The sequence below is a fragment of the Myotis yumanensis genome, unplaced genomic scaffold, assembly GCF_028538775.1.
Source record: "Myotis yumanensis isolate MYYU_CA2020_CCGP unplaced genomic scaffold, mMyoYum1.0.hap1 SCAF_9, whole genome shotgun sequence".
In the NCBI taxonomy this organism is placed as follows: Eukaryota; Metazoa; Chordata; class Mammalia; order Chiroptera; family Vespertilionidae; genus Myotis; species Myotis yumanensis.
Window position 1 is genome coordinate 46,786,144 of NW_027223760.1, and position 20,167 is coordinate 46,806,310.

Below are 20,167 nucleotides of genomic sequence, written 5' to 3' on the forward strand. Positions count from 1 at the left end.
GACCACACCAAGACATATCATAATTAAAATGCCAAGAGCAAAAGGCAAAGAGAGAATCTTAAAAGCAGCAAGAGAAAGAAAGTCAATTACCTACAAGGGAATACCCATACGACTGTCAGCTGATTTCTCAACAGAAACTTTGCAGGCCAGAAGGGAATGGCAAGAAATATTCAAAGTGCTGAATACCAAGAACCTACAACCAAGATTACTTTATCCAGCAAAGCTATCATTCAAAATTGAAGGTCAGATAAAGAGCTTCACAGACAAGGAAAAGCTAAAGGAGTTCATCACCACTAAACCAGTATTATACGAAATACTGAAAGGTATCCTTCAAGAAGAGGAAGAAGAAAAAGGTAAAGATACAAATTGTGAACAACAAACATGCATCTATCAACAAGTGAATCTAAGAATCAAGTGAATAAATAATCTGATGTACAGAATGAACTGGTGATTATAATGAATCACGGACATAGAAAGGGAATGGACTGACTATTCTTGGGGGGGAAAGGGGAATGGGAGATTCGGGAAGAGACTGGACAAAAATCGTGCACCTATGGATGAGGACAGTGGGTGGGGAGTGAGGGTGGAGGGTGGGGTGGGAACTGGGAGGAGGGGAGTTATGGGGGGGGGGGAAGAGGAACAAATGTAATCTGAACAATAAAGATTTAATAAAAAAAAATATATATATATAAACTACAAAAAAATAAATAAATTCTTTTAAAATCCAGTTGCTTTTGTCATTTTAAGTAAATATTAGCCTAAAATGAAAACAACCATTAAAATTATTGCACAGCCCTAGCTGGTTTGGCTCAGTGGATAGAGTGTTGGCCTGTGGATTGAAGGGTCCCAGGTTTGATTCTGGTCAAGGGCACATGCCCGGGTTGTGGGTTCAATCCCCAGTGGGGGGGTGTGTGCAGGAGACAACCAATCAATGATTTTCTCTCATCACTGATGTTTCTGTCTCTCTGTCCCTCTTCCTTCCTCTCTGAAATCAATAAAAATATACCTTAAAAAAAAACATTGACTGGCCGAAACCGGTTTGGCTCAGTGGATAGAGCGTCGGCCTGCGGACTGAAAGGTCCCAGGTTCGATTCCGGTCAAGGGCATGTACCTGGGTTTCGGGCACATCCTTAGTAGGAGATGTGCAGGAGGCAGCTGATCGATGTTTCTCTCTCATCGATGTTTCTAACTCTCTATCTCTCTCTCTTCCTCTCTGTAAAAAATCAATAAAATATATTAAAAAGAAAAAACATTGACTGTTCAAAATATTATTGCACAAAATTTAATATTATTTAAGTAATTAAATAATCTTAAAGTTTATTTTACTTTAAATTACAAAATTTTTTATTTATTTAGCCCTACTGATCTATCTCTCCCTCTCCCTCTCTGAAATCAATAAAAATATATTAAAACATTTTTTTCACTTGTTTAGATGCAGATATTTCACCAAAGAAACTACAATAGAACATTAAGATTGAGATATTCATTTTGAAGACTTATCATTCATTCTCACTCTATATTTCATAGGATTTTTTTCAGTTCAGTTTTCCATAAGATCATTCTTAAAACCCCACTTCGCGCAACAGAGCTTTGTATACGATTGAAATCAAAGATAAGTCCTTTTGCTTCTCAGAATTTCTATTTAGCAATTACTTTTCACTTCATATTAACAATGACCAAGATAATAGATGCTCAAATTATGATATGTATGGATGTCTCCTTAAAGACTACAAGCTCCCAAAGAAAGACATTGTATTGTGAATACAAAATGTATATGGCACAATTACAAAAACCATTTGTGTTTTTTATTTCTATTAAGCACCTAAAAGAGAAAACAATTCTTAGTTTCTAAACACTATTTAAATATATATATTTTTTATTGATTTCAGGGAGGAAAGAAGGGGGAGAGAGAGACAGAAACATCAATGATGACAGAGAATCATTGATCAGCTGCCTCCTGCATGCCCCCCACTGGGGATCGAGCTCGAAATCTGGGCATATGCCCTTGAATGGAATCGAACCTGGGACCCTTTAATCCGCAGGCAGCCACTCTATCCACAGAGCCAAACCGGCTAGGGCTAAACACTATTTAAAGCAAATAAATTCTTGTGCTGGTCAACTCATATTAGAAAAAATATGTATCTATAAGGAAAATGCTTTATCAATGCTCATCACATCTCTAAAAGATAAACAGATGTGATATAATAAAAGACATTGCCATGAGGGTTATATAGTATTTTGTTTTTACATCATTTAATGTTAACATAACCCTAAAAGATTCTAAAAATTGATTTTCAAGAAATATTCATACTTGAATATTCTTAATATACATATTTCCAGTAACATGAAAAAAGGAAACAAAGGCTTAAGTTAGGAAAAGAATAAAAGCTACTAATATATGAAGGCAAAACTGCTAAGGCAGAAACAAATGTGAGGGGACTTGGAGATTAACTTGAGCTAAAAATAATTAAGCTACAACTAGAGTTTGCAATATGCTTAGACTGGGTTTTAAATAAGGGTTCAAGTTACTAAGTATAGGAAATATGTGGCATTTTGTTATATGCTTCATTCTATTCAGAAAAATGCTTAGACATAAATGATGATATGCTGCCTAACTAATGAGGCCTTACAAATATGCAGAAGTGGTTCTCAATTGGAGAACCACCTATTAACATCCTCCCATAACATCCACTACTGGGAAAGGACATGCATGTCTCTTTGTTCAAAGCTACCTAAAAAAGTACCTAATTGGGATCATTTGAAAATCTATAGGGGCCTGGCTGGTTTGACTCATTGATGAGCATCAACCTATGAACAGGAGGTCATGGTTTGATTCCCAGTCAGGACACAGGCCCGGGTTGTGGGCTCCATGCCCAGGGTGGGGCGGCAGGGGGCAGCTGATCAATCATTCTCTCTCATCATTGATATTTCTATCTCTCTCTCTCCCTCTCCCTTCCTCTCTGAAATCAATAAAATTATATATTTTAAAAAAAGAAAACACATAGAGGCCTTTCACTATGACTGGGGGAAGGGAGGTGTACATATGGCCATTTAGTCCCCAATAGGCAGCTTTGTTAACAGCTCTCTACTATGCTACTCAGTCCTATTTAACAAAATGCCAATGTCTTTTAATAAGAAACATCTGCTAAATAGAGTACAGAAGTGCAAACTTAAGACTTTTGCAGTGAAGAATCAGTATGTGAATATAAGGATCATAAATTTCGTATCAGAAGTTGAAGTCAACAGGATGATTTATTTACCAGTTTGTAAACTACATGCTAATAGAAATTACCAATAATCAGAAAATATATCTTCATAAATACCTCCCCACCTCCCCCTCCCCTAAAAGCACATTATCTTAGGATTCTATAAGATGTTCCTGAGACCAAAAAGAAAGCTCTCCCTTCCTCCATCCTTCAGCAATGTTTCTCAATCTTTAAAACCCATGTCAAGCCCTGGCTGGTGTGGCTCAGTTGGTTGGAGAATCATCCAATACACTGGAAAGTGACGCTGGATTCCTGCTCAGGGCACATGCCCAGGGGCCATAAGGAAGGCAGCCAATTGATGTTTCTCACATCCATGTTTCTCTCTCTCTCTCCAATCAATAAATAAGCATATCATCTGGTGAGGATTACAAAAACAACAAAATCCATGCCACCTTTAAATAACCAAAGCAACCCACAAACCTTACTGTCCATAGTTGAAAATAATAAAATGCATTTTATTTTTATCCCTACCAGCCAAAATGACTTTTATCAAGTTGCCTTTAATTTTTTTGCTTTCATTTTTCTAAATTTAATTTAATATACTTTTAAAAGAATAGAAATAATAGTTAACACCTATAATGCTTATTTTGTGCTAGATGCTGTGCTAAGTGCCTTCCATAAATTAACTCATTTTATTCCACCACCACCCCCCCAATCTGATGGTGTAGGGATTATTTTTATCCCCATTTTACAGATGAAAAAACAAGTAGAGTGTCTAAATTACTTGCCCCTTCCCCATTCTCCTGAAACAAATCCACTATTTCAAAGCATTATAACATTAAAGAGGAGAGATGGGAACTAAATATCAGGACTTCCCCTACAGGGATTTTTGACCATAAAAACCTCATTCTTAAATTGGTTAATGGCAATAAAAAGAGAGGAAGTAATAATAAAGCCGAATAGACAATACCCACTAGCGCTGCTGCTCAGCTTGATTTCTCCTTGTCCGTTCAATTCGTCACTTATCAATAAACTTCACTGATAATTTTAGAATTCTTTTAAGTGGCATTCTACTCTTCAATTTAAGATATTTGATAATCTTCAAATAGCTTTCGAAGGCAATTGCACTAAATTTGGCTAACAGAGAAGGAACTAAGTAATAAGTGAAACTTGCATCCAAGTGAGTATCTACAGTGAACAGCAAGTACATTTAATGAGCTTATTTGGGGAAAGCACCATATCCCTAGTTTATCTAAATATGCTACATATTAGTTGTTACTGTGGTTCTATATAACCCAATTCTAAGGGGGAAACATTAAGAGAAAAAGATGATCATGGAATGAACTGTTTTATATTGCTATGAAAACATTTTTGAGTTTTTGACCTTTCCTCCAAATGAGATGAGGACAGCAAAACCGTGAAAAGACGAAGGGAGAAACGGTGAAGACACATCCATTCTCCTGGGGTGAGATGAGAATGGAAGAGAGAGCGAGCTGAGCCAGCTCGGTCAGACTGCTGGTGCGGCTAAAAGCAAACCCAGAAAGCGCCCAGCCTCTAGAAGATGGAGAGAGGCGCTGCGCGGAGAGCTGAGCTGAGCTAGATCGGCGCGCGGTGCACAGGTTTCCCAGACATGACAACAATAAACACTCCGCCCGGGCGGGGCAGTACCACAGCACCGGGGGCGGCCGGGCACGCCTCTCTGCTCCGAGAGCTGCCACCCAGCCAGGGGCGTTGGCCGCTGGGAAGAAATAAATTCCTTGCCTGGAGAGACCAGATGCGGAGATAGTCCAGCCTCCCGCCTCTGCTTTCTCGCTGGAGTCTGGATCCTGCAGCTCCACGTCTCACCCGTGCGGGCGGCCGAGCACCTCCCAGGCCGCTACATTCGCCTCACGGGGTGGGACAGCCACCTGGGGGCGGGGGACCGTCCCGCTGTCTCATTCCTCCTTCCCTTCCCTTTCCCAGCGGCCGGGCCCAACTTCCTGCGACAGGAAAACCCTGGGGCGCCCGCGAAGTTGCCGGATGTGTCCGGCCGCGCTCCCGACCCCGCGCCTCCAGAGCTCGGAGGTCTGGGGCTTGGAGAACCTCTAGCCCACGGGCCGTTTATTGTCCTGCCCTCTCTTCGCACCTCAACACCATAAACGCCTCACCCTCTCCCGAGCTAGGCGTTTCCAGATAGTCACAGGCCTTCGCTTTCCATCCCGCCGCTACCGGGGCGAGGGAATCGCTTCCGGGTTCACACCCGTGACAGCCTCGCGGGTGGCGGCGGAAGAGCTTCCGGGTCGGCAACCGAGCTGCGGCCGTTACCTGCTGCTTCACGCCGGGGCTGCGGGCCGTGTGGGGCCGGTGGCGGGAGGCTCGGGTGTCGGCGGCGGGTGCGCCCGCAGCTGAGCGAGGGGCGGGTACGGGAAGAGGACCGGGGCTGGGCGCGCGCGCGCCAGGCTGGAGCATGAGCCGGACTTGACCGCGAGGCGGAGGCTAGAGCCACCGCCCCCTCTTCCCCTCCCGCGAGAAAGGCGGCGCGGCGGCCGGCGAGGGATGGGGGGCGCCTGCTGACGGAGCCTCGGCGCGGACGCCTCCGGCTCTCGCAGCGTTCCCCCGGGTTTCCGGCGCGCACCCTCGGCCCCAGCAGCCTCCGCCCGGCGGGCGCACCCGGGCGGGCGAGGAGGGGGCGCCCGTCCGGGTGGGTGGGGCGGGGAGGGTAGCCGAGGTCACGGACTCCGCGGGAGAGGCTGGGGCGGCCGCGGCGGTGGCGAAGCTGCGGGGTCCTGCCGACCCTCACCCTCACCCTCGGCCCGGGAAATAACCGTAAGTCTCCGCTTCGCCGTACGGGTCTGTTTGAGGCTCACGCAACCCATTGGGGGCTCCTGGTTCCGCGCTGCCCGGTTCACGCCCTCCCCGGCTCCCAACGAACGTGCCTGCCTCCCTGCTCTCGCGGAGGGCTGCCCGCCGGTCGCCGCTCCTCCGTCGGCCCCGCGGCGCTCTTCTCCCGGTGAATGTGCCAGCCTCCGCGGCGCGTCCCATCCTCCCCGTTCTGGATGCCCCTCCTGGTCCCTGTCCTCAAAGGATCGGTGTCCCCCCTCTTTTCCTTCCTGCACCCCAGTCTTCACGGCCTCCCCCGCCCATCCTTTGAGACGTGGAAAGGCTGCGGGTCTTCGCGGGCCGGAGTCTCGGGCGGAGGGATGGAAGTGCCGTGCAGGGAGGGCTGCGATGGGTGGGGATCGGTGCAGATGGCTCGTGTGACTTTCATTTTTGGAGCTTTTGCCACCAAAACAAAAGGATGGGCCTCTTTCCTGGACCCTCCTTCCTCTCAGCCGCGTGCTCTCCGTGGCTGCTTTGAGGCTCGGGAAATTGGAACGAGAGCCGTAATGAACCATCTCCCGAGGAGGTTTGGAGAATTAGTCTCGCAAGCTCCGTTCCCGCGGAGTGGAATATTGAACAACCTTGTATTGAAATAAAGACCCCGTCCACAAGGGCTTTAAGAGTAAACCTGATAAATGGATGTGAAAACGAAAGTCTGATGTTTCAAATGTGTTTTGGAATTTAGTTCTTAATTTACAAAGTGTGTGAATGATGTGAAAATCGATGGGAAGGTTTTGTTTCCTTAGTGGTAAAAAACAAAAATCCCACTGAAGTGATTTTTAAGGATTTGTATCAGATTATATTTGGTAAGATATTATTTTAAATCTTTAATTCCAGAGAGGCCCCTTTTAAAATTTTTACTCGTTTGGATCAACCACCGACAGATGTTACACACCTTGGTGCTATGACCTCCCTGCTTCTTAGTTAAAAAAAAAAAAAAAAATTAACTGTATTTGCAGATTTTGGACTAGGCATTTTTTCTCATTAAAATTTGATTGGCTTTTAAAATTGCCACTGCAGAAATTAGATTTAAAAATAATTTTAATGCTGTCAGTGACTGGACAATAGCTCTTACATGCCTTCGTGCATTTGATACTTTTCAAGGCACCATTGGAAGCAAATGATAATTTAAGAATAATTTTACTCTGTGTTGCAGATTTTTTGTTATTCTGTAAACTTCTGTAACATTGCCTGTTAGCATTGTTTCTTGTTTCTGAAAACATTGTCATTTTGTTAAAGGTAGATGTGTCTAATGATGATTTTTTTTGGTTTCTTTTCAAAACCTTCAAGCAGTTGATTTGGGACTGTTATTTGATTTGTAACTTGAGACTGTTCACAGATTTTAGTTTGAAGTAGGCTCAGGAGATGCAGCTCCAGCTGTCTCTCTGGAAATGTACTTTACTGACCCGGTTCAGGACCCGAGCACTATATGAAGTTGAGTGTATTATTAAGTGTGCCCTTCATAAAGTCCATCAGTTTCCAAACAAGAAGAGTGTGGTGCTGCCCTGGTCCGTGTGGCTCCGTTGGTTGAAGCGTTGTCCAGTGCGCCGAAGGGTCGCAGGCATCAGGTCAGGGCGCATACCCACGTTGGAAAATAAAAGAGTGGTGCTGTAGTGAGGTGGTAGACAGTAACTTGGAAAGGTCTTTTTTAGAAAAAGCCTACTGAGCCCTATTATTCTTGGACGAAAGGTACGGAAGATAGGACTGTATTTTCATATTACACTTTTTTTCCTTGCCCACTGCACTGAGAACTTTGAGTCTTCAATACCAAGGGTTTCCAAAACCTTGAGTAGACTGTGCCTAAGTGTGGGCTCCAACAGGTGACTGCTGAGACATGGGAGAGTTTTGTTAGATACTCTTTTATACTTCTTTAGTACTGCCCACTTTTGGAATAATTGATTTTCTTTCTTTTCTGGGGTGTGCACTTGAACTTGTGAAAGTGAAATATGTGTTTACAACTTAGAGCTATAAATTAAACTTATCTGATGCTCCTTGACTGGAAGTTAGAAAAGATTCCTCAATGCTTTGGGTACGTTTTCCATCTTTCAGGATGTGCACAACATTTTTTTTTAGATGAAATTTAAAAATACTCTCTAATATTAGACTTTTTATGTGACACATTTGCCAAAACAGATTTGAGAGTGGCTCAGTCATTATTAAAAAGACCAGTTGAGGTGAATTTTTATGCATGGTTCTGAAAATGCTTAGGTATTTTATTTTCTTTCTTAAAGTGACTTGCTTAGGGCATAGTAATTTTTGGACTATTTATTTTTCAGACAACCTCAGACTACCTCTTTTTTTTCCCTTTCCTGATAACTTCATACTCACTTCATTTCAGTAAACCTTTATTGAATACCTACTGTGTGTGCCAGGCACTGTGTTAGATGCTGGGACTACAAGGATAAGTAAGTTCAGATTGCTTTCCTCACTGAATTTGCCAAATTTAGATATTTAACTATGAGTCTATCCACCTGCCTTTACAGATTTCTCTAATAGGTTTTTAAGTCACATGACTGTATTTTAGGGTTGTTTCACATCCTTGCTATAATAATAAACACAATTGCCTGGCGATTGTGGCTCAATGGTTGAGCATTGATCTATGAACCAGGAGGTCACTGTTAGATTCCCAGTGAGGGCACAGGTTGTGAGCTCCATGCCCAGTAGGGAGTGTGCACGGGGCAGCTGATGGATGATTCTCTCTCATCATTGTTGTTTTTATCTTCCTTCTTCTCCCTCTCTGACATCAGTAAAAGTATATTTTTTAAAAAAAGAAGAAACACAATAAATACTATTATGTGCTTAATTCTTGCTAGCCACCATGCTAAGTCCTTTATATACATGATCTCATTTTGTTCTTAGAACAGTTCTAAGAAGTATATTTATCTCCATTTAAAAACCGTACCAAAAAACCCCAAGCCATACAGATTCTGGTTTACAGTAATGCAAAATTTTGTTTTATTTATAATATGCTAGAAAAGATTTGACCTTACAGTTTCTCCTTATGGGGAAGAAGTTGTAATATAGTTATAACAGTTTTTAAGTTCCCTAATAATGCTTTAAATTGAATAATTCTACTTTAAGAGATATTGGTAACTTTTGTTTTCTAAAGCAGATGAATTGTTATCAAAATGTAATTTTCAGTTGTTTAAGCCTTTGGAAAGTCACTTCTGACGTTTATTATGGTTAACCATAACCAGTCTTCAGGCATACATAACTCCTTTTTACTAATTCAGCAAGGAGATCCAGGGTCTATAACATGTATTAAAAAAAAAAAGTGTGTATTCTTTAGGAAGGACAGAGTATTGAGGTATATGAAGTCTACTTAGCTGTAATTTTTTTTTTTTTAGTTTAATTTTGACATCTATCTAAATGCCTTGGAGAGTTTCTGTTTCTGTAATGAAAATATATTCTTTCACATTTATAAATGATCATACTCATCTATTAATAAGATAATGCTTTATTAGCAATTTCATATGTTTCATTTTAATAATTTTTCAGACCCTCTCACATTTTTTAAGGATGGTCTTCCACTGTCAACTCTTTTCATCAAAAGCCCCATATGTATTCTAAAATTGTTATTTTGTTTTATTTTTATTTTTTTTACCAAAAACTCAACAGTTTGCCATTCTTTAGGCTAAGACCTTTTGTTACTGGTTACACACTCTTCTGTTTTAGGACTGTAGGGCAAATAATTATTCCTCCTCTAAGTTTCTAAGAAAGGTAATTCTTTTTTTAAAAAATATATATTTTATTGATTTTTTTACAGAGAGGAAGGGAGAGAGATAGAGAGTTGGAAACATCGATGAGAGAGAAACATCGATCAGCTGCCTCCTGCACACTCCCTACCGGGTACATGCCCGCAACCAAGGTACATGCCCTTGACCGGAATCGAACCTGGGACCCTTGAGTCCGCAGGCCGACGCTCTATCCACTGAGCCAAACCGGTTAGGGCAGAAAGGTAATTCTTGATATTTTTCTATGCTCAGTCTGATATACATATTTTAATTTGACATAGGCAGTTTCTCCCTCCCATTGTAGCAGAGTCCTTGATAATCAGGTCACTGTATTTTTCTGATTGGAATAATGTTGCGTGTAGAATTACTGTTCAAAGACAGAACAATGATTAAATTATAATGTGTTAGGTGCTGAGACCACAAAGATGAATAAGTCAAGATTCCTTTCCTCATTGAACTGTAAAATGCCTGTTTAAAGTCCATGAAAAGAAAAAATTGAGATGCTCTTCTATAAATAGACATAAAAACATTGCCCTCCTTATTAATGTATCACCTCACAACATTGTAAAGGAAGGTACGTAAATAAACATATTAAAAAGGGTTTTCACTCTGTCATGGCCTCAGACAATAATGATTATTGTTTGTTCTAGCACTAGATATTCTATATTACATCTTTATTTCACATTTTATTATTTTGAAGTAATTTCAAACTTTCAGAAAAGATTCCAAAACAGTACAAAGTACTCCTTCGCTCAGATTCTACTATTGTTAATTTTTTCACTGCATTTTTTCCATCACCTGCTCGCTCTCTCTCTTGCTCTCTCTGTCTCCATACATATATTACATACGTGTGTAAATACATACCCATTATCATATTTTTTTCTGAACCTTTTAGAGCAAGCTGCAAACGTTCATTCCATCACCCATAATCTCTACAGTGCCTATATCTTAGAAACAAGGTAATCTTATACAGCCAGTATTTAACTCTCCAAATTAGAAAATGAGCATTGGTCCAACACTGCTATCTAATCCAATTCATATTTCATGACTATCCAACAATATCTCCTTCTTTTCTGGTCCAGGATTCTTCTTAGGAATACTGGTATATGTTGTATTTAGTTATATCTCTTCAGACTTCTTCAGCTGCTTTTTTCCTTGAAAGTTTGAGAAAGTACAGGCCCTACATTTTGTAGGATAACCCTCAATCTGGTCCATGTGATATTTCCTCATGACTTCAATCAGGTCTTGCATTGCTGGTATGAATACCACAGAAATGGGGTTGTGCCCTTTTCAGTGCATCTAATGCAGAGGCATACCGTGTCAAACCATACCACTACTGGTGATTAATACCTTGGTCATGTGGTGTACTTTCATATTTGATCAGTATTTGTGGAGAGGTAGTCCAAAATTATGCTATTATCCTGTTTCTCATCAAACTTATGCTTACTAGCCTTAGTGGGGGTGTCAGTGATGACTCCTACCCTAATTCACCACTTTTATGATAATTTCCAAATGGTAATTCTCTATTTGTATTATTCCTTTTACATGTATTGGTATTTTTTTGGTAAGGTAGAACTTTCCTTTCTCCCATTTATGTATTTATTTGTTTATTAAATTAGCAAGGACTCATGGTTTTCAATTTTATTTAGTGTGTTGTGATTTATTACTGTTATTATTTATTTTGCTGTTTACATTGTCCCTGATTTAGCCACTGGAAACCTCTGCAAGCTGGCACCTATGCCTGTTTATCATGTGCCCATCTCATTCATTGTGCATTTCTGGCAGAACATGCTGTTCCTGGTTCATCTTGTACTTTGTCTGGTCTAGTCCTGGAATCAACCATTTCTCCAAGGAGCCCTGTTTGATTGTTGTTGTTGTTTATCTTTGTAAAAGATGGTATTTAAAAACAAAGATTAGGGGCTTAGTGTGCTCATTGCTACTGAGGTGTCATTTCTTATGCAGGAGTGGGGAACCTTTTTTCTGCCAAGGGCCATTTGGATATTTATAACATCATTCTTGGGCCATAGAAAATTATCAACTTAAAAATTAACCTGCTATATTTGGTCAAACATTTAATTAACTCACCCCCAATGCCTTGGCAGGACCAGACCAAATGATTTCATGGGCCAAGCATTCCCCACCCCAGCCTATAGGAAGTAGGAAATGTATGAGTATGTGAGTATGAGATATATATATATATATATATATATATACATACACACACACATATATATATGCACACTCTCATATACATTCATAATTATTTCTATGCCTGTACATATTATAAAACTGTAAGTTATGTTTCTATACTTCCAATTCCAGTCCAGTTCCCCAGGCTTCTTTCTAGTCCACCTCCTTTCCATATTTATAAATGCCTTCTCTGGCAGTAAGAAACTTGGCTTCACATTAAGCTCAATATGGTTTTACTTACTCGCTCATTGTGTTATCATTCTCCCTGCCATGTAGACCACGCTGTATCTTCCTCTCCTGCCCTGCATCATTCATTGACTGCTGGGTTTGCTGGCTATGTCTCTCTGTGGGTCCACAACTCCTTGCAACTCCCTATCCCCACTCAGCATCCCATTATTCTTGGCTGTGGGCCAGTTGGCTCAGACCTCTGCTGGCCTTCCTAACTTGCCCTCAGTGTCCTGCATCTTCAGCCAGCATGCTGACTATTTTGCATGGCTCAGTATTTCATTAGTTAATTTTTAATTATATTACTAAGGATTTATAAACATGCATATATATGATGAAATATATACATAACTTCCCCAGACACAAATGATAGCACACTATAGTAAATGTTCTACATTTTGGTTTTTAACAACTATATTGTATTTCATTGTGTGCATGCACATATGTGTGTGTACATCCTGACAGACACAGACACATACACACAAACCCTCCTGACCTGTAGTAGATTGAGTAATGACCTTAAATTCCTCCCATCCTGGTATGCAGTCCCCTTTGCAATGTGATTTTGCTGCTTCTCCTAGCTAGAGGTGGAATCTATTTCTCCATCTCTTGAGTCTTGGCTGGCCTTGTGATTTGTTTTGACCAATAAATATGGTGGAAATGATATATGAGTTCTGGAGCTTGGTCCTTAAAAGGCCTTCAAGGAATGCTCTCCTGCAACTGCTATGTAAAGAAGCTGGTCTAGCCTGTAAGAGGACAAGGTCTTTTGGAAGAGAACCAAGTATGCCTCTGTTGACAGTTAGTGTCAACTAGCAGACATGAAAGTGGGCTGTCTTGGACCTACTCACTCAGCTGACCCTTTAGCTCAATGTACCTGCAGAGGAACCAGAGGTGAAAGCAGCAAAGAAACCATCCAACCAACCTACAGAATTTTGAGAAATAATATTGTTTTGAGGCACTAAGTTTGGGGTCGTTTGTTCTGTAGCAGTAGATATCTGAAAGCATATCTGTTCATTTTGGACATTTGGTTGTCTCTAGTCTTTTACTATGAACAAGATTGCAGCGGATATCTATATATATAAAAGCATAATATGTAAATCGACCAGGTGGCAGAACAACCAGTCAGCTGTGATGTGCACTGACCACCAGGGCGCAGATGCTCAATGCAGGAGCTGCCCCCAGTCTGATCGGGGCCTGCTGGCCAACCTTTCGGTCCCTCCCCCTGGCTGGCAGGCTCCAATAGCCCAATGGGCAATGGGAAACCGGGGGGAGAGGGGAGGGCGATGGCACATCTGCCAGGGCCCCAGTCCTCTGCCAGTCGCCCCACATAGAGCGACCAGTGGCTAGGGGGAAGGGGACAACGAGTGGGTAGGAACAGCCAACCTCTTGGTCCCTCCCCCTGGCCGGCAGGCTCCAATCGTCTTATGGGGTACCAGGAACCAAGGGTGGGTGGTGGCTGATGCTAGGGGTGCTGGGGCGCCAATAGCCCCGCCAGTCACTCCACACACAGAGGGCAACTGTGGCAGCAGCGGCAGTGGGCGGGCCTGGCTGCCGACAGCCGGGGAAGATCAGCCCTAATAGCAGACCAGGCCTAGGGACCCTACCCATGCACGAGTTTTGTGCGCTGGGCCTCTAGTCTTGTATATAATATATATTGTTTTAATTTTAATAATGCCAGATTATTTTCCAGAAATGTTGATACAATTATTATTGCTATCATTAATATCTGAGAGTAACTTTCCCCCATAAGCTAATGTTATCTGATGCTTTTCTTTGACAATAAAATATGTATAAAATTTGTTTCTTATTAATTCTGCATTTTCCTAACTACTTGTAAAGCTGATCATCTTTTGATGTACTTGTTGGTCCTTTTGGTTCTTCAATTCTCTGAATTGCTTATTCATATCTTTACTCATTTTTTTTTTATTGGAGTTTTTTTCCTTATCAGGTTGTTGGTTCTCTTCCATATATAATGGATATAATTCTTTAGCTTTGTTTGCCAATATGTTGTTTGTCTTTTGTTTTTGTCTTAGTTTATGGTATTATATACCATACTTCTTTTGTATTTCATATAATCATTAATGTCTATCTTTTTCTGTATGACTTTGATGAGAATATATTTCTCCTTTTCTTGGTTTTACTAACTTTTTCCTAACATTTCTTCCAACTTTGTGTTATCTTTCCTATCAATTAGGAAATGATTTTTAAAGTGTGGTATTAACAAATTAGGTGGGAAGATGGCGGCATAGGTAAACTAGCTGCCTCGTACAACCACATCAAAACTACAACTAAAAGACAAAATGGATATCATCCAGAACCACGGGAAGGCTGGCTGAGTGGAAGTCCGACAACTAGAGGGAAAGAGAAAAGCACAGCTAGACTGGTAGGAGGTGCAGAGGTGCGGAAGAGCGGAGGTACGGAGGCATGTGAAATGGGCTGGCAACTGGGTATGCTGTGGTCTTTTTCAATCGGGAGGGAAATACAAACTCCCGACCGCTCTGAATTCCAGTTCTGGGAAAGACTCTAGGGACCCAGACTCATACGGGGCGAAACTGGACTGTCTGGCATCGGGCCAGAACATGAAGGCGGCTTTCTCTCAGAGGTGCTTGCAGCATTCATTGTTCCTGCACCAGGCCTCAGGACACAGAGACCCAGGGACCTATCGGGCAGGGCTGATGGGCAACCATTGTTGTTTGCACCGTCCCATGATTCCCTGAGACCCCCGCCCCACCCAAGTTGTGCTCAGAGGCTTTTGCATATGAATGGCCTGGCCTTTTGCAATCTAAAACCTAACAAACTGCAACTGGGTCAAAGAACCCCAGAGCTTCCAAAAGAAGGCCTAAGGCTCGTCAGCAGCCTGCATTGCTTCACAGCTGCACCTCATCTGGTCACCTCCAAACCCCAAACAAAGAGGAGGAATCTGCAGATCTCTCTGTAGCTCCTGCTGGGTGGCCTCAGGCAGTGGCTGACTTTGCACCTCCTTGGAGATCCAAGAGCCAGTGTATCCAGTGGTCAGAGTGAGACCACACCAGATTACAACTCTTCAGATCCATAAGAGATACACTCAGGGGGCAGACTCAGTGAGCACCAAAGTCCCACTGAAGCAAGTCCTGCCCCATAAGGGTGTTTCCAGCACAGCAGTTTTCCCATTGTAGACACAACTGGTCCTCACAGCCAATTGGTCTGGAAGTCAATTCCTCCCAGTGATACCAGCAGCAGTCAAGGCTTAACTACAACAAGACTGTGCACACAGCCCACAAAGGGGTGCACCAAGAGCGTCCACCTCAGGTGACTGGGGAGGCTGAGCCACTGGGCCCTATAGGACACGTAGCACACAAAACCACTCTTATCAACATAGGGAAGCAGCCAAAATGTGGAGACAAAGAAACATGTCACAAATGACAGAAATGGAGGAAAGCAAACTACTGGATATAGAGTTCAAAACCACAGTTATAAGGTTACTCAAGAATCTTCTAGAAAGCTCCAAGAAATTTAGTGAGACCCTCAAGGATATGAAAAAGGACCAATTAGAAATTAAGCATACACTGACTGAAATAAAGAATAATATATAGAGATCCAACAGCAGACTAGAGGATCCCAAGAATCAAGTCAAAGATTTGAAATACGAAGAAGCAAAAAACACCCAACTGGAAAAGCAAAAAGAAAAAAGAATCCAAAAATATGAAGATAGTATAAGGATCCTCTGGGACAACTTCAAGCGTACCGACATCCAAATTATGGGGATGCCAGAAGAAGAGAGAGAGCAAGATATTGAAAACTTATTTGAAGAAATAATGACAGAAAACTTGTCCTACCTGGTGAAAGAAATGGACTTACAAGTCCAGGAAGCACAGAGAACCCCAAACAAAAAGAATCCAAAGAGGACCACACCAAGACACATCATAATTAAAATGCCAAGGGCAAAAGACAAAGAGAGAATCTTAAAAGCAGCAAGAGAAAAACAGTTAGTTATCTACAAGGGAGTACCCATATGACTATCAGCTGATTTCTCAACAGAAACTATGCAGGCCAGAAGGGAGTGGCAAGAAATATTCAAAGTGATGAATAGCAAGAACCTACAACCAAGATTACCCAGCAAAACTATCATTTAGAATTGAAGGTCAGATAAAGAGCTTCACAGATAAGAACAAGCTAAAGGAGTTCATCACCACCAAATCAGTATTATATGAAATGCTGAAGGGTATTCTTTAAGAAGAGAAGAAGAAAAAGGTAAAGATAAAAAATTATGAACAACAAAGTGACAACAAATACATATCTATCAACAAGTGAATCTAAAAATCAAGTGAATAAAAATTATGAACAGAATAAACTGGTGAATATAATAGAATTAGGGGCATAGAAAAGGAGTGGACTGACAATTCTTGGGAGAAGGGGGTGTGGGGGGTGTGGGAAGAGACTGGACAAAAATCGAACAACCTATGGATGTGGATAATGGGGGGGGGGGGTAAGGGCATGGGGTGGTGTGGGAACCGGGTGGAGGGGAGCTATGGGGAGAAAAAGAGAAACAACTGTAATAATCTGAACAATAAAGACTTATTTAAAAAAAAAAAATTAGGTGGTTCATTTTCTTTAGAGAGAAGTTAGAGGTAGGCGGTCCAGCATGGTATGGTGGTTCCATGATGCTATCAGGAATATAGACTTATATATCTTTCTGTTTAGTCATCATAGCAGGTATTTGTCACCTCTTGGTCCCAGAATGGCATTTCAGGCTGAGCAGCAACTTTTTATGCTCTGGGAATGGGGCCAAGACAAAGCAGGTCCCCCATAAGAGAAAGTTCTTGTGAAATATATTTTCTTTCTTTGAAAAAAATAATGCTGATTTTGCTTTCTGAATCATAATAAATGTGTGTGTAGAATAAGTCCTGAGAATCTTTTTCTTTAACCTGTTGAGCAGCCATAATTCCCCCATCTCCAAAGTTATTTATAAGCAAACAGGGAAATAAACATGATTATATTCTCAAATTGAAAACTAATGTTGAGAACATAGGACTTTATCATTATGTTCAATAGATAATATGAAAGGTATTTTATACGCCAGTATAAAACTGAATATTATGTGATTCTTGTCCTCAAGAAGTTTACCAGATACCTGGGGAAGCAGATTAAACATTTCATTACAGTATTTGATGGTAAGTGAGTGTATTTTCAAGTTGGGGAGGCAGGACATCTAACTATGTTGGTTGAGAGAGAACTATGATTAGGATAGGAAAATGGTTTCTAAGCTAAGTGACTAGAAGGAGTTAATCTATTGAGGAGGAACTTGTAGGGGGATGGTAAGAACATTCCAAGAGTTCACTGGTGTGTGGGAGTTATCAGAGATAGGCAATGATGAGATAAATTCTGGTTTAGGCAGGGACTTTTCCTTATATCCTTAAGAGCCAGGAGCCTTGGGAAGGTTTTTAAATGGAATCGGACAAGATTGGACTTGATAAAGTTAAGCTAGTTGAGTGGTGGTGATGGGGGGAGAGGAGAGTGGATGCTTTTGGGAGTGAGATCTGGATCCAAGGGCACCTATTAGGTAGGAAGTTTATCTGATGTATTAATATCTAGTCTGTATTAAGTATTTATTGAGTACCTTTGTGAATATAATGGGGGGAGGGATAAAGAAATATTAAAAATAGTTCCTAATCTCAAGGAGTTCGTATTTTAAGATAACTACCAGGTAAAGACTAGATATCAACAATATGAGGCAGTATACTAATATTATAGCTTCTATCCCATAAAGTGAGGGCAAGTAAAGACCAGACTTAAAGCTTTAACCTAGAAGATATTCAATGCTCCAAAGCACATATTCTTTCCATGTATACTGTGCTGCCTTCCACAGCACTTATTTAATTACCAATATGTTACCTGTCAGTTACCTAGAACCCTTGTGAAATAAGATTGGAGTACCATTAAAAAGGTCTTCAGCTTGGGACACAAAGTATCAAAGGAGCTCCAGGCTTTCTCCAAGCAGTTTCTCTGTTGAATAGAGTATAACCAGGAAGATAAATGTTGGTCAGAAAAACTGCCACATTATCTAAATTAAGTAGTGTTGTAAATAGTCTTGAGATTAGTTTCTGGGAAACTTAATATTGAACTAATGGGACTATGGAGGACAAGACTGGCATAGCATGCCCTGTCATTAGATAACTGAATAGCATTCTTATTAATGTTAATGGTCTTTTTTCCCTTGTTAATCTGTTAAACTATTAGTTTGATGTTGGGGGCCAGATGTAAGCTGGCAAGGTCCTTGCCCCCTACTGGGAATCGAGCCCACAACTCAGGCATGTGCCCTGACCAAGAATGCTAACCCTAATCAGCAACCTTTCGGTGCAAGGACCTTGCCAGCTTACATCTGGCCCCCAACAGTTTGACTCAGGCAAAATAAAGATAGCTAGAGATAATAATTTTATCTTTTGGTGTGTCTCTAATTTTGTAAGTATGTGCTTGCCATGTGACTCTGCGGAGCTCAATTGTAAGTTGATACATTTGGATAAGATTTTCTGAGGGTTCTTCTTGCTCTGAAATGTGACTTGACATGACATCCGCAGAATTACTTAAAAAGTTAGGATATGACATTCTGATTGGAAGAACATCATCTTCCCTATAGAATAGGGAGGACTAGGAAGGAGAGATAAAGGTTGGGCTGATACCTTGGTATCAAAGACAATGCTCTAAGCAATTGAGCTGAGCCTACCCAGCCAGGGCCAACATCAGTGGCTTTATATCTTAACATTAAATTGTTTATACAAAAAGTATACAATCTGTACATTGCCAACTGCCAAATTATATCTCCAGCCCAGACCTTTTTTCCTCAACTTCAGATTTGTATATCCTTTGTGCTGCCTGACATCTAGTAGGCCTCTCAAATGTAACATGTTAAAAAATAAGCAGATTTCCCCCTTCCTTCTCATACCTTGCCTCCTGCAATCTTCCCCTCTCAGTAATGGTAACTCCATCCTTCCAGGTGCACATGCCAAGAAACTTAGAGTCATTCTTATCTTTTCCCTTTCTCTCAATGTCTACTTCCAAGATGCCAGCAAATTCTGTTGTTTCTTACCTTCACGGTACATCCAGAATCTGATCACGATTCACCATCTCCACTGCAGCCTCCCAGGTCCAAGCTACCATCATCTTTTAGTACTTGGATTAGGGCCGCTGCTTCCTAAATAGTCTCCCTGTTTCTAGTCTTGCTGCCACCCTCATTAGTCTTTTAGACAGACAGCCAGGGTGATCCTGTTAAATTAAGTCAGGTCATTTCATTCCTTTGCTAAAAACCCTCTAGTGGCTTCCCTTTTCACCCAGAATAAAGGCCTAGTGATTTATGATTACCCTTCAAAACTCTAAACAGTTCACCTGCCCTCATTACATCTCTTGACTTCAGATACTACTTTCTTCCTCACTCTACACTATGTAATACTGGCCTCTTTTCTGTTCCTTGAACAGATAGGGTATGTTCTTTAAAAAAAAAAAAAAAAGATTTTTAAGAGAGAGAGAGAGATTTGTTGTTCCACTTATTTATTCATTCATTGGTTGATTCTTGTATGTGCCCTGACTGGGGATTGAACCTGCAACCTTGGTGTAGTGGGACGATGCCCTAACTGGCCAGAGCCTAGGGCATGCTCCTTTTCACAGGCTGTTTCCTCTGCCTGGAATACTCTTACCCCTAGATATCACATGGCTCACTACCTCCTTACTCAAATGTCACTTTCTCTAACCATTCTTTTAAAGATATGACATCTCAAAACTCTATCTCCTTTCTAGCTTACACACAAAAATAGTACAATTCCAGAGGCCACATATAACACCTCTGGAAACAACTAATTCACCATTGTTAGTATACTCCAAGAAGGACATATATTATTAGGCAGTACAGGTTAAAGAACCCTCAGTGTGACTTACTATGTGGTCTCTGACCCTACGGTTCCCAGTCTAGTCCAATTAATTCAG

General features: G+C 41.3%; 2 protein-coding genes across 8 annotated transcripts in view; one reads left to right on the forward strand and one right to left on the reverse strand.

Annotated features, from left to right (window-relative positions):
- Nucleotides 1-5,540, reverse strand: part of KRIT1 (KRIT1 ankyrin repeat containing) — a 34,512-nt gene extending 28,972 nt beyond the window's left edge. The window contains exons 1-2 of one of the 5 annotated variants that reach the window (XM_070424236.1): nt 5,354-5,388; nt 4,968-5,113 (exon numbers count right to left, since the gene is read on the reverse strand). The gene's annotated coding sequence lies outside the window, so the exon portion shown is untranslated. Of the gene's footprint in view, nt 1-4,967 lie in introns of all 5 variants that reach the window. The other 4 variants (XM_070424234.1, XM_070424233.1, XM_070424235.1 and 1 more) reach the window with 4 other exon arrangements.
- ANKIB1 (ankyrin repeat and IBR domain containing 1) overlaps nt 5,485-20,167 on the forward strand; it is a 118,491-nt gene continuing 103,808 nt past the window's right edge. For 2 of the 3 annotated variants that reach the window (XM_070424229.1, XM_070424230.1), the window contains exon 1: nt 5,486-6,011. The gene's annotated coding sequence lies outside the window, so the exon portion shown is untranslated. Of the gene's footprint in view, nt 6,012-20,167 lie in introns of all 3 variants that reach the window. The other variant, XM_070424232.1, reaches the window with a different exon arrangement.